Below are 14019 nucleotides of genomic sequence, written 5' to 3' on the forward strand. Positions count from 1 at the left end.
TTTCACTTATCCATTAACATTATTCAGATGGATTATTCATATAGTAGTCAAATTTTCCAAGATTTTATTTATTTATTTATTTATTTATTTGTATTTTTTATAAATTTATTTTTATTGATGTTCAATTTGCCAACATATAGAATAACACCCAGTGCTCATCCCATCAACTGCCCCCCTCAGTGCCCATCAACCAGTCACCCCCAACCGCTGCCCACCTCCCTTTCTACCACCCCTAATTCGTTTCCCAGAGTTAGGAGTCTCTCATGTTCTGTCTCCTTTTCTGATATTTCCCACTCATTTTTCTCCTTCCCCTTTATTCCCTTTCACTATTTTTTATATTCCCAAATGAATGAGACCATATAATGTTTGTCCTTCTCCAACTGACTTATTTCACTCAGCATAATACCCTCCAGTTCCATCCATATCGAAGCAAATGGTGGGTATTTGTCGTTTCCAATAGCTGAGTAATATTCCATTCTATACATATACTGCATCTTCTTTATCCATCTTTCGATGGACACCGAGGCTCCTTCCACAGTTTGGCTATTGTGGACATTGTTGCTATAAACATTGGGGTGCAGGTGTATGGGCGTTTCACTACATCTGTATCTTTGGGGTAAATCCCCAGCAGTGCAATTGCTGGGTCATAGGGCATATCTATTTTTAACTCTTTGAGGGAGGAACCTCCACACAGTTTTCCAGAGTGGCTGTCCCAGATCACATTCCCACCAACAGTGCAAGAGGGTTACCTTTTCTCCACATCCTCTCCAACATTTGTTGTTTCCTGCCTTGTTAATTTGCCCCATTCTCACTGGTATGAGGTGATATCTCATTGTGGTTTGGATTTGTATTTCCCTGATGGCAAGTGATGCAGAGCATTTTCTCATGTGCCTGTTGGTCATGTCTATGTCTTCCTCTCTGAGGTTTCTGTTTGTCTTTTGCCCATTTCATGATTGGATTGTTTGTTTCTTTGGTGTTGAGTTTAAGAAATTCTTTATAGATCTTGGATAGTAGCCCTTTATCTGATAGGTCATTTGCAAATATCTTCTCCGATTCTGTAGGTTGTCTTTCAGTTTTGCTGACTGTTTCTTTTGCTGTGCAAAAGCTTCTTATCTTGATGAAGTCCCAATAATTCATTTTTTCTTTTGTTTCTCTTGCCTTCATTGATGTATCTTGCAAGAAGTTACTGTGGCCAAGTTCAAAAAGGGTGTTGCCTGTGTTCTCCTCTAGGATTTTGATGGAATCTTGTCTCACATTTACATCTCTCATCCATTTTGAGTTTATCTTTGTGTATGGTGCAAGAGAATGGCCTAGTTTCATTCTTCTGCATCTGGCTGTCCAATTTTCTCAGCACCATTTATTGAAGAGACTTTTTTCCAGGGGATAGTGTATCCTCCTTTGTCGAATATTAGTCGACCATAACGTTGAGGTTCCACTTCTGGTTTCTCTATTCTGTTCCATTAATATATGTCTGTTTTTGTGCCAGTACCTCACTGTCTTGATGACCACAGCTTTGTAGTACAACCTGAAATCTGGCATTGTGATGCCCCCAGCTATGGTTTTCTTTTTTTTAATATTCCCCTGGCTCTTAGGGGTCTTTTGTGATTCCACAAAAATCTGAATATGATTTGTTCCAACTCTCTGGGAGGAGGAGGGGCAAGATGGCGGAAGAGTAGGGTCCCAAGTCACCTGTCCCCACCAAATTACCTAGATAACCTTCAAATAATCCTGAAAATCTACGAATTCGGCCTGAGATTTAAAGAGAGAACAGCTGGAATGCTACAGTGAGAAGAGTTCAGCTTCTATCAAGGTAGAGAGACGGGGAAAAAAGAAATAAAGAAATAAAAGACATCCAAGGGGGAGGCGCCCCGGGAGGAGCCAGGCTAAGGCCAGGGCGAGTGCCCCCAGGACAGGAAAGCACCGTCCCAGAGAAGCAGGAGCTTCACCAATCTTCCTGGGCAGAAAGGCACTCGCAGGGAGTTAGAGCAGGACCCCAGAACGGCAGGGATGCCCTCAGGTTCCCTGGGACACTAACAGAGCACCTGTGCCCCGGGGAGAGTGTGCCGAGCTCCCTAAAGGGCTGCAGCGCACACACGGGTTGACCCGAAGCAGCTCGGAGTGGCTTGGGCAGCGGCCCCTCGCGGAGGGGGCTGCCCGGTGGAGAGCACGAATCCAACAGCACAGGCCCAGGAGCACAGGGCGTTGGGGACACAGCCCAGGATCCGGCCTGCCCCTGGGACAGGCAGAGGCGAGGAGGGCACAGGACAGCAAGGTGGCTCCTGCCCTGAGCTGAGCAGATCAGCGCCCCGCCGCCGGACCATCCAGGCCCCTGCAGACCGAGAGCTCCCTAGTTACTGTGGGAGCTGAATCCAGGGCTCCAGAGATGGCAGCTGCCAGTGTGGTTGTTCCTCCTGGGGCCTCACAGGGTAAACAACCCCCACTGAGCCTCACAATGGCCTCACAGGATAAACAGCTTAAGGATCTTTCGCTGAGCAGCTCCCCCAAGTGCTAACACCTGAAAATCAGCAGAGCAGGCCCCTCCCCCAGAAGACCAGGTAGACTGACAGTGGAAAAACAAATTATTGACCAAGCAGCACTGGAAAGTTCCAGGGGAAGTCAAGGGACTTACAGTATACAGAATTAGAGGATACTCCCGCTTGTTTTTTATGTTTTTTTTCTTTGTTTTTTTTTTCTTTTTGATTTCTGTTTGCTTCCCCCACCTTTTTTCTTTTTTCCTCCTTTTCTTCTCTTTTTTTTCTATTTTTTCTTCCTTTTTTCTTTTTTCTTTCCTTCTTTCTCTTCTTTCTTTTTCTCTTTTTCCCAATACAACGTGTTTTTGGCCACTCTGCACTGAGCAAAATGACTAGAAGGAAAACCTCACCTCAAAAGAAAGAATCAGAAACAGTCCTCTCTCCCACAGAGTTACAAAATTTGGAGTACAATTGAATGTCAGAAAGACAATTCAGAATCACTATTATAAAGCTACTGGTGGCTCTAGAAAAAAAGCATAAAGGACTCAAGAGACTTCCTGACTGCAGAATTTAGATCCAATCAGGCAGAAATTAAAAATCAATTGAATGAGATGCAATCCAAACTAGAAGTCCTAACTACGAGGGTTAACGAGGTGGAAGAACGAGTGAGTGACATAGAAGACAAGTTGATGGCAAAGAGGGAAACTGAGGGAAAAAAGGACAAAAAGTTGAAAGATCATGAGGATAGATTAAGGGAAATAAGTGTTCCAACTCTCTGAAGAAAGTCCATGGTTTTTGGATAGGCATTGCATTAAATGTGTAAATTGCCCTGGGTAACATTGACATTTTCACAATATTAATTCTGCCAATCCATGAGCATGGAATATTTTTCCATCTCATTGTGTCTTCCTCAATTTCTTTCAGAAGTGTTCTGTAGTTTTTAGGGTATAGATCCTTTTCCTCCTTGGTTTGCTTTATTCCTAAGTATCTTAGGCTTTAAGGGGCAACTGTAAATGGGTTTGACTCCTTCATTTCTCTTTCTTCAGTCTCATTGTTAGTGTATAGAAATGCCACTGACTTCTGGGCATTGATTTTGTATCCTGCCACACTGCTGAATTGCTGTATGAGTTCTAGGAATCTTGGGCTGGAGTCTTTTGGGTTTTCTACATAGAGTATTATGTCATCTGCAAAGAGGGAGAGTTTGACTTCTTCTTTGCCAATTTGAGTGCCTTTTATTTCTTTTTGTTGTCTTATTGCTGAGGCTAGGACTTCTAGTACTATGTTGAATAGCAGTGGTGAGAGGGGACATCCCTGTCTTGTTCCTGATCTTAGGGGAAAGGCTCCCAGTGTTTCCCCATTGAGAATGATATTTGCTGTGGGCTTTTCTTTTTTTTTTTTTTTTTTTTTTTTTTTTTTTTTTTTTTTTTTTTTTTTTTTTATAATGATATTTTTTTTATTGGTGTTCAATTTACTAACATACAGAATAACACCCAATGCCCATCACCCATTCACTCCCACCCCCCGCCCTCCTCCCCTTCTACCACCCCTAGTTCGTTTCCCAGAGTTAGCAGTCTTTACGTTCTGTCTCCCTTTCTGATATTTCCCACACATTTCTTCTCCCTTCCCTTATTTTCCCTTTCACTATTATTTATATTCCCCAAATGAATGAGAACATATAATGTTTGTCCTTCTCCGACTGACTTACTTCACTCAGCATAATACCCTCCAGTTCCATCCACGTTGAAACAAATGGTGGGTATTTGTCATTTCTAATAGCTGAGTAATATTCCATTGTATACATAAACCACATCTTCTTTATCCATTCATCTTTCGTTGGACACCGAGGCTCCTTCCACAGTTTGGCTATAGTGGCCATTGCTGCTAGAAACATCGGGGTGCAGGTGTCCCGGCGTTTCATTGCATTTGTATCTTTGGGGTAAATCCCCAACAGGGCAATTGCTGGGTCGTAGGGCAGGTATATTTTTAACTGTTTGAGGAACCTCCACACAGTTTTCCAGAGTGGCTGCACCAGTTCACATTCCCACCAACAGTGTAAGAGGGTTCCCTTTTCTCCGCATCCTCTCCAACATTTGTTGTTTCCTGCCTTGTTAATTTTCCCCATTCTCACTGGTGTGAGGTGGTATCTCATTGTAGTTTTGATTTGTATTTCCCTGATGGCAAGTGATGCAGAGCATTTTCTCATATGCATGTTGGCCATGTCTATGTCTTCCTCTGTGAGATTTCTGTTCATGTCTTTTGCCCATTTCATGATTGGATTGTTTGTTTCTTTGGTGTTGAGTTTAATAAGTTCTTTATAGATCTTGGAAACTAGCCCTTTATCTGATATGTCATTTGCAAATATCTTCTCCCATTCTGTAGGTTGTCTTTGAGTTTTGTTGACTGTATCCTTTGCTGTGCAAAAGCTTCTTATCTTGATGAAGTCCCAATAGTTCATTTTTGCTTTTGTTTCTTTTGCCTTTGTGGATGTATCTTGCAAGAAGTTACTATGGCCGAGTTCAAAAAGGGTGTTGCCTGTGTTCTTCTCTAGGATTTTGATGGAATCTTGTCTCACATTTAGATCTTTCATCCATTTTGAGTTTATCTTTGTGTATGGTGAAAGAGAGTGGTCTAGTTTCATTCTTCTGCATGTGGATGTCCAATTTTCCCAGCACCATTTATTGAAGAGACTGTCTTTCTTCCAATGGATAGTCTTTCCTCCTTTATCGAATATTAGTTGCCCATAAAGTTCAGGGTCCACTTCTGGATTCTCTATTCTGTTCCACTGATCTATGTGTCTGTTTTTGTGCCAGTACCACACTGTCTTGATGACCACAGCTTTGTAGTACAACCTGAAATCTGGCATTGTGATGCCCCCAGATATGGTTTTCTTTTTTAAAATTCCCCTGGCTATTCGGGGTCTTTTCTGATTCCACACAAATCTTAAAATAATTTGTTCTAACTCTCTGAAGAAAGTCCATGGTATTTTGATAGGGATTGCATTAAACGTGTATATTGCCCTGGGTAACATTGACATTTTCACAATATTAATTCTGCCAATCCATGAGCATGGAATATTTTTCCATCTCTTTGTGTCTTCCTCAATTTCTTTCAGAAGTGTTCTATAGTTTTGAGGGTATAGATCCTTTACATCTTTGGTGAGGTTTATTCCTAGGTATCTTATGCTTTTGGGTGCAATTGTAAATGGGATTGACTCCTTAATTTCTCTTTCTTCAGTCTCATTGTTAGTGTATAGAAATGCCACTGACTTCTGGGCATTGATTTTGTATCCTGCCACGCTACCGAATTGCTGTATGAGTTCTAGCAATCTTGGGGTGGAGACTTTTGGGTTTTCTATGTAGAGTATCATGTCATCGGCGAAGAGAGAGAGTTTGACTTCTTCTTTGCCAATTTGAATGCCTTTAATGTCTTTTTGTTGTCTGATTGCTGAGGCTAGGACTTCCAGTACTATGTTGAATAGCAGTGGTGAGAGTGGACATCCCTGTCTTGTTCCTGATCTTAGGGGAAAGGCTCCCAGTGCTTCCCCATTGAGAATGAGATTTGCTGTGGGCTTTTCATAGATGGCTTTTAAGATGTCGAGGAATGTTCCCTCTATCCCTACACTCTGAAGAGTTTTAATCAGGAATGGATGCTGTATTTTGTCAAATGCTTTCTCTGCATCCAATGAGAGGATCATATGGTTCTTGGTTTTTCTCTTGCTGATATGATGAATCACATTGATTGTTTTACGGGTGTTGAACCAGCCTTGTGTCCCAGGGATAAATCCTACTTGGTCATGGTGAATAATTTTCTTAATGTACTGTTGGATCCTATTGGCCAGTATCTTGTTGAGAATTTTTGCATCCATGTTCATCAGGGATATTGGTCTGTAATTCTCCTTTTTGGCGGGGTCTTTGTCTGGCTTTGGAATTAAGGTGATGCTGGCTTCATAGAACGAATTTGGAAGTACTCCATCTCTTTCTATCTTTCCAAACAGCTTTAGGAGAATAGGTATGATTTCTTCTTTAAACGTTTGATAAAATTCTCCTGGGAAGCCATCTGGCCCTGGACTCTTGTGTCTTGGGAGGTTTTTGATGACTGCTTCAATTTCCTCCCTGGTTATTGGCCTGTTCAGGTTTTCTATTTCTTCCTGTTCCAGTTTTGGTAGTTTGTGGCTTTCCAGGAATGCGTCCATTTCTTCTAGATTGCCTAATTTATTGGCGTATAGCTGTTCATAATATGTTTTTAAAATCGTTTGTATTTCCTTGGTGTTGGTAGTGATCTCTCCTTTCTCATTCATGATTTTATTAATTTGAGTCTTCTCTCTCTTCTTTTTAATAAGGCTGGCTAATGGTTTATCTATCTTATTAATTCTTTCAAAGAACCAACTCCTGGTTCTGTTGATCTGTTCCACAGTTCTTCTGGTCTCGATTTCGTTGAGTTCTGCTCGAATCTTTATTAACTCCCTTCTTCTCTTGGGTGTAGGATCTATTTGCTGTTTTTTCTCTAGCTCCTTTATGTGTAAGGTTAGCTTTTGTATTTGAGTTCTTTCCAGTTTTTGAATGGATGCTTGTATTGCGATGTATTTCCCCCTTAGGACTGCTTTTGCTGCATCCCAAAGATTTTGAACGGTTGTATCTTCATTCTCATTAGTTTCCATGAATCTTTTTAATTCTTCCTTAATTTCCTGGTTGACCCTTTTATCTTTTAGCAGGATGGTCCTTAACCTCCATGTGTTTGAGGTCCTTCCAAACTTCTTGTTGTGATTTAGTTCTAATTTCAAGGCATTATGGTCCGAGAATATGCAGGGGACGATCCCAATCTTTTGGTATCGGTTCAGACCCGATTTGTGACCCAATATGTGGTCTATTCTGGAGAAAGTTCCATGTGCGCTTGAGAAGAATGTGTATTCAGTTGAGTTTGGATGTAAAGTTCTGTAGATATCTGTGAAATCCATCTGGTCCAGTGTATCATTTAAAGCTCTCGTTTCTTTGGAGATGTTTTGCTTAGAAGACCTATCGAGTATAGAAAGAGCTAGATTGAAGTCACCAAGTATAAGTGTATTATTATCTAAGTATTTCTTCACTTTGGTTAATAATTGGTTTATATATTTGGCAGCTTCCACATTCGGAGCATATATATTGAGGATTGTTAAGTCCTCTTGTTGAATAGATCCTTTAATTATGATATAGTGTCCCTCTTCATCTCTCACTACAGTCTTTGGGGTAAATTTTAGTTTATCTGATATAAGGATGGCTACCCCTGCTTTCTTTTGAGGACCATTCGAATGGTAAATGGTTCTCCAACCTTTTATTTTCAGGCTGTAGGTGTCCTTCTGTCTAAAATGAGTCTCTTGTAGACAGCAAATAGATGGGTCCTGCTTTTTTATCCAGTCTGAAACCCTGCGCCTTTTGATGGGGTCATTAAGCCCGTTCACATTCAGAGTTACTATTGAGAGATATGAGTTTAGTGTCATCATGATATCTATTCAGTCTTTGTTTTTGTGGACTGTTCCACTGAACTTCTTCTTAAAGGGGAATTTTAAGAGGCCCCCTTAAAATTTCTTGCAGAGCTGGTTTGGAGGTCACATATTCTTTTAGTTGCTGCCTGTCTTGGAAGCTCTTTATCTCTCCTTCCATTTTGAATGAGAGCCTTGCTGGATAAAGTATTCTTGGTTGCATGTTCTTCTCATTTAGGACCCTGAATATATCCTGCCAGCCCTTTCTGGCCTGCCAGGTCTCTGTGGAGAGGTCTGCTGTTACCCTAATACTCCTCCCCATAAAAGTCAGGGATTTCTTGTCTCTTGCTGCTTTAAGGATCTTCTCCTTATCTTTGGAATTTGCAAGCTTCACAATTAAATGTCGAGGTGTTGAACGGTTTTTATTGATTTTAGGGGGGGATCTCTCTATTTCCTGGATCTGAATGCCTGTTTCCCTTCCCAGATTAGGAAAGTTTTCAGCTAGAATTTGTTCAAATACATATTCTGGCCCTCTGTCCCTTTCGGCGCCCTCGGGAACCCCAATTAAACGTAGGTTTTTCTTTCTCAGGCTGTCGTTTATTTCCCTTAATCTATCTTCATGGTCTTTTAATTGTTTGTCTCTTTTTTCCTCAGTTTCCCTCTTTGCTATCAACTTGTCTTCTAGGTCACTCACTCGTTCTTCCACCTCGTTAACCCTCGTCGTTAGGACTTCTAGTTTGGATTGCATCTCATTCAATTGATTTTTAATTTCTGCCTGATTAGCTCTAAATTCTGCAGTCATGAAGTCTCTTGAGTCCTTTATACTTTTTTCTAGAGCCACCAGTAGCTGTATAATAGTGCTTCTGAATTGGCTTTCTGACATTGAATTGTAATCCAGATTTTGTAACTCTGTGGGAGAGAGGACTGTTTCTGATTCTTTCTTTTGAGGTGAGGTTTTCCTTCTAGTCATTTTGCTCAGTGCAGAGTGGCCAAAAGCAAGTTGTATTGGGAAAAAGAGAAAAAGAGAGGAGAGAAAGAAGGAAAGAAAAGAGAAAGAGAAAAAAAAAGGGAAGAAAAAGAAAAAAAAAACGAAAAAAAAAAAAAGAAGAAAAAGAGAAAGAAAAAGAAAGGAGAAAAAAAGGGGGTGGGGGAAGGAAACAAATCAAAAAGCAAAACAAAACAAAAACAAAAACAAACAAACAAAAAAAGAACCACCGGGGAGTATCTTCTGATTCTGTGTTCTTTAAGTCCCTTGGCTTCTCCTGGAACTTGTCCGTCTAGCTGGTCTTCTGGGGGAGGGGCCTGTTGTGCTGATTTTCAGGTGTTAGCAGTTGGGGGAGCTGCTGTGCCCCTCCTGGTGCAGGGCTCAGCGGGGGTTGTTTACCCCGTGAGGCCGCAGGAGGAACAGCCCCAGTGGCGGGGCAGCTCTGGAAACCTGGATTCAGCTCCGGCAGGAACTCCGTCTGCAGGGCCTGGAGGCTCCGGGGCGGGGCCGCTGATGTGCTCAGCTGGGGCAGGAGCGTCCTCGCTGTCCTGGGCCCTCCCGGCCTCTGCCTGTCCCGGGGGGAGGCCGGATCCTGGGCTGTGTCCCGGCGCCCTGTGCTCCGGAGCCTGCGCTGGTGGATTCGCGCTCCCGGGCCGCGCAACCCCCTCCGCGGAGCCGCCGCCCGAGCCCCTCCGAGCTGCTCCTGGAACCGCGCAGCCCCCTCCGCACGGAGCCTCTTCCTCTGCCCGAGCCCCTCCGAGCTGCTCCCGGGGCCGCGCAGCCCCCTCCGCGGAGCCGCCGCCCGAGCCCCTTCAGCTGCTCCGGGTCCCGCCGGGTCCCGCCGTGCGCGCTGCAGCCCTTAGGGAGCTCGGCGCACTCTCCTGGGCGCGCAGTTGCTGTTACTGTCCCCGGGAGCCCGAGGGCATCCCCGCCCTCCTGGGTCCTGCTCCAACTCCCTGCGAGCCCCTTTCCCCCGGGAAGGTCGGTGCAGCTCCTGCTCCTCCGGGACGGGGCTCTCCTGTCCTGGGGACACTCGCCCCGGCCTCAGCCCGGCTCCTCGCGGGGCCCCTCCCCCTTGGAGGCCTTTGTTTCTTTATTTATTTTTCCCCGTCTTCCTACCTTGATAGAAGCGCGAACTCTTCTCACTGTTGCATTCCAGCTGGTCTCTCTTTAAATCTCAGGCCGAATTCATAGATTTTCAGGATAATTTGAAGGTTTTCTAGGTAGTTTGGTGGAGACAGGTGACTTGGGGACCCTACTCTTCCGCCATCTTGCTCCTCCTCCAAATGATCTGCTGTGGGCTTTTCATAGATGGCTTTTAAGATGTTGAGGAATGTCCCCTCTATCCCTACACTCTCAAGAGTTTTGATCAGGAATGGAATGCTGTATTTTGTCAAAGGCTTTCTCTGCATCTATGGAGAGGATCATATGGTTCTTGTTTTTTCTCTTTCTGATATGATGAATCACATTGATTGTTTTATGAGTGTTGAACCAGCCTTGCATCCCAGGGATAAATCCCCTTGGTCATGGTGAATAATCTTCTTAATGTATTGTTAGATCCTATTGGCTAGTGTCTTTAGTAGAATAGGTATGGTTTCTTCTTTAAATGTTTGATCGAATTCCCCAGGGAAGCCATCTGGCCCTGGATCCAAGACATATTTAATTTCAAGAATTATCTCCCATTATCTTTCCAAGCCATCACTGTGCTCCATAAGTTCCAGTATTTCCAAAGTCCAAGTTATATCTTTTGGATTGCATCTGGCACCAAGAAGCAACAGAAAAACCTTATTTGTCAAAAAGTATGGTCAGATATAAAGTTTTGAAAGTGTCATCACCACACTACTAAAAGTAATATTTAGGGAATGAAAAAATACTTAAAAATATTAAATTCTTAGTAAGTGGAGATAATGATAAGGACCTCCATAAACCTTTTTTAGGACTTACTGGAACATGGTTTTAATGCACAAACTTCTAGTTAGGAAACTATTTAAGAAACTTAAAATTATAAAATGATAATTACTTATTAGTGTAATAATTTAGTGTTTTAAATTTTTCAAAAATATTCATTCATTTATTTTGAAGTGAGGTAGAAGAGAATTAGTAAGAAGGTTCAGGGCTAGTGTTAGTCACATATTTTTCTTGTTTTTGTCAACTTTGTAAACTGTAGGTGTGACTTTTTAGTTAATATGACTGCAAGTGAACTAAAAGAAAATTCTCTCTAAGGTAGAAATATAGATTACAGATCTTTAGAATATTAATGCTTCTTCTAAATTGTGGTCCTTTTGCATTTATGATCTTACTTCACTTTCCATAGATAAACAAGAGAGAATAGTAAAACTTAATCAGCAAATTATATGTAGGATCTATCTGAAAACATTCTGCTACTTAATGAGAAGTCTAGATAAAGTAGTTCTCTTTAAATTCACTGTTCATGGAAGACCTGAGTGGCTCAGTGGTTGAGCATCTGCCTTTAGCTCAGCGAGTAATCCTGGGTTTCTGGGATCTCTGCCTATGTCTCTGCCTCTCTCTTGTGTCTCTCATGAATAAATAAATAAAATCTTTTAAAAAATTCACTGCTCATATATGTTTTTTAAGTGTGTGTGTATGTATGTATGTGTGTGTGTGCATGCATATTTTTTGCTACATTTCTTTTATATTGCATCTTATCCAGTCATGAGATAAGTTCTCATAGGCCTATGGAAGACTCTGAGTCGATATATTTAAAAAACTAAAAGAATGCTTCACATCAGATTAGTACAATTATTGAACTGAACAATCAACTTTTAATATCCAAATCTTTTCCTGTCCTGACTGTAGTATTGAACTTTATATGGATAAAATGTGTTTCAGAGAATGATTTATTGAATTCTCACCATAGGTTTGCCTTCTGCTTATGCAACTCTGTTGGAATCTCTCTTTCCATGGCTTTGGATTACTTTTGACAATTCTGACTCAGCAACAGAAGATAAAAGCCATGATATGATGAATAAGCCAAATAAGTAAGAAATAGAGATGTGGACTATAGACCTCCAAAGAATTGAGCTTGTCGAAGATATATGCCAGACATTGGAAATGTTAAGAGGTAGGTATTTGGTAGATATTGTTTTTGAGGGCTGTGTGTGTGTGTGTGTGTGTGTGTGTGTGTGAGAGAGAGAGAAAGAGAGAGAGAGAGAGGGAGAGAGAGAGAGAGAATGAGAGAGAGAAAGCCCCTCCCCCTAGAAAGAGAAAGAAGAAAGCCCGCACCTCCACTCCTCCTCCCGCCCTCCCCCACTCACGCCCCCGCCCTCCCACCCGCCCTCCATCCCGCCTCCAACCCTCCCGCCCTAAGAAAGAAAGAAAGAATAGTAGACTATTGTAAGAAGATTGTCATGGTCCTGGGGCACCTATGTGGCTAACTTGTTTAAGCATCTGCCTTCGGATCAGGACATGATCCCGTGATCCTGGGAGCAAGCCTCATGTTGGGCTCCCTGCTCAATGAGGATCCTGCTTCTCCCTCTCCCTCTGCAGCAGTCCCTGTTTGTGCTTGCTATCTCTCTATGTCAAATAAATAAAATCTTTTAAAAAGTTTATCACAATATGTATAATATGAAAAGCTTAGACTACTTTTATAAGAAAATTAAGCTTACTCTCAGAAACTTGAGCTATCAAAGTGGTACTGAAAATCAGAAGAACATACCTAATGAGATTATTTTCTTAGGTTGAAAAAAATTTAGGCTTTTAAAAAGGAATAAGCCTAGGAGGAGTAAGGGAAAAAGAACGATCATTTATTGAGCTAATAATCAAGTACCAAAATATATGTTATCTGATTTAATCCTCATAATAATCTTATGATGTATGTGCTATTCTCATTTTCATTTCGCACATAGAAAATGATCTTGAATTGATTACTTGAATTTTCCAAGGCCCATGCAGCTATTAAGTTCAGGGTTGTGTTTTAGACATGGGTCTCTCTGATCTCTAAAACACTGTAGTTAGAGAAGACTACACATCTAAGAGAAACTATATATAATTTCATGGTTTTCCTATGAAGAATTAAATTTAGTTTTAATTTTCTGAGGAAAGATTTTGACATGGTATATTCAGAAAATTCTTTAGCAATCCCAATATATGCAGCTAAAGAAAAAAAGCAGTTCTAGAGAAAGAAGCAACTATTCTCAACAATGAAATAGCTGTGATTCTGACATTTTTCCTTTTTTGATGCTTCTGCATTTCTTCAGATAGTATATATATGGAAATCACTTTTTCTAGAGCAGGTAGGCAGAGTAGATAAATGCCTAGAGTAGGTAAATGTAGCAATGTACCCTTCTATTGTAAAATCTGTTTAGTTTAGCTAAAGCAGCAGCTTAAAGTTTATTAGAAATGATTGTACTCATGATACAAACCTTTGGACCCTTGATCAGACTAAGGAATTTAAACGTATTTTATTTTTATAATTTATAAATGTTTAGGTTTCCTTTGATGTACATTTTATCTTCATAAACTCCCAATACTTTACTTTTGCTTTTGTTTCCCTTGCCTCTGGCAACATGTCTAATAAGAAGTAGCTAAGCTGATGTCATAGATTCTTTTCTTTTTGTACATTTTTTTTATTGGAGTTTGGTTTGCCAACATATAGTATAACACCCAGTGCTCATCCTGTCAAGTGCCCGTCACCCTGTCACCCCATCCCCCACCCACCTCCCCTTCCACTACCCCTTGTTCATTTCCCAGAGTTAGGAGTCTCTCATGTTTTGTCACCCTCTCTGATTTTTCCCACTTATTTTCTCTCCTTTCCCCTATAATGCCTTTCACTATTTTTTATATTCCCCCCATAACTAAAACCATATGAAGAGTGTCGTTTTCTGATTGACTGAGTTAACTCAGCATAATACCCTCCAGTTCCATCCACGTCGAAGCAAATAGTAGGTATTCGTCCTTCCGAATGGCTGAGTAATATTCCATTGTATATATAGACCACATCTTCTTTATCCATTCATCTTTCGATGGACACTGAAGCTCCTTCCACAGTTTGGCTATTGTGGACATTGCTGCTATAAATATTGGGGTGCAGGTGTCCCAGCATTTCACTGCATTTGTTTCTTTGGGGTAAATCCCCAGCAGTGCAATTG

The 14019-nt window shown here is 41.5% G+C and overlaps 1 protein-coding gene across 2 annotated transcripts in view; it reads left to right on the top strand.

Moving 5' to 3' along the window:
* ZC3H12B (zinc finger CCCH-type containing 12B) overlaps nt 1-14019 on the top strand; it is a 603410-nt gene that overhangs the window by 380236 nt on the left and 209155 nt on the right. The window contains exon 1 of one of the 2 annotated variants that reach the window (XM_038587575.1): nt 11575-11993. The exons of the other annotated variant lie outside the window; for it this stretch is intronic. The gene's annotated coding sequence lies outside the window, so the exon portion shown is untranslated. Of the gene's footprint in view, nt 1-11574; nt 11994-14019 lie in introns of those variants that run through there. 2 annotated transcript variants of the gene reach the window in all.

The sequence above is a fragment of the Canis lupus genome, chromosome X (assembly GCF_011100685.1).
Source record: "Canis lupus familiaris isolate Mischka breed German Shepherd chromosome X, alternate assembly UU_Cfam_GSD_1.0, whole genome shotgun sequence".
Taxonomy (NCBI): Eukaryota; Metazoa; Chordata; class Mammalia; order Carnivora; family Canidae; genus Canis; species Canis lupus.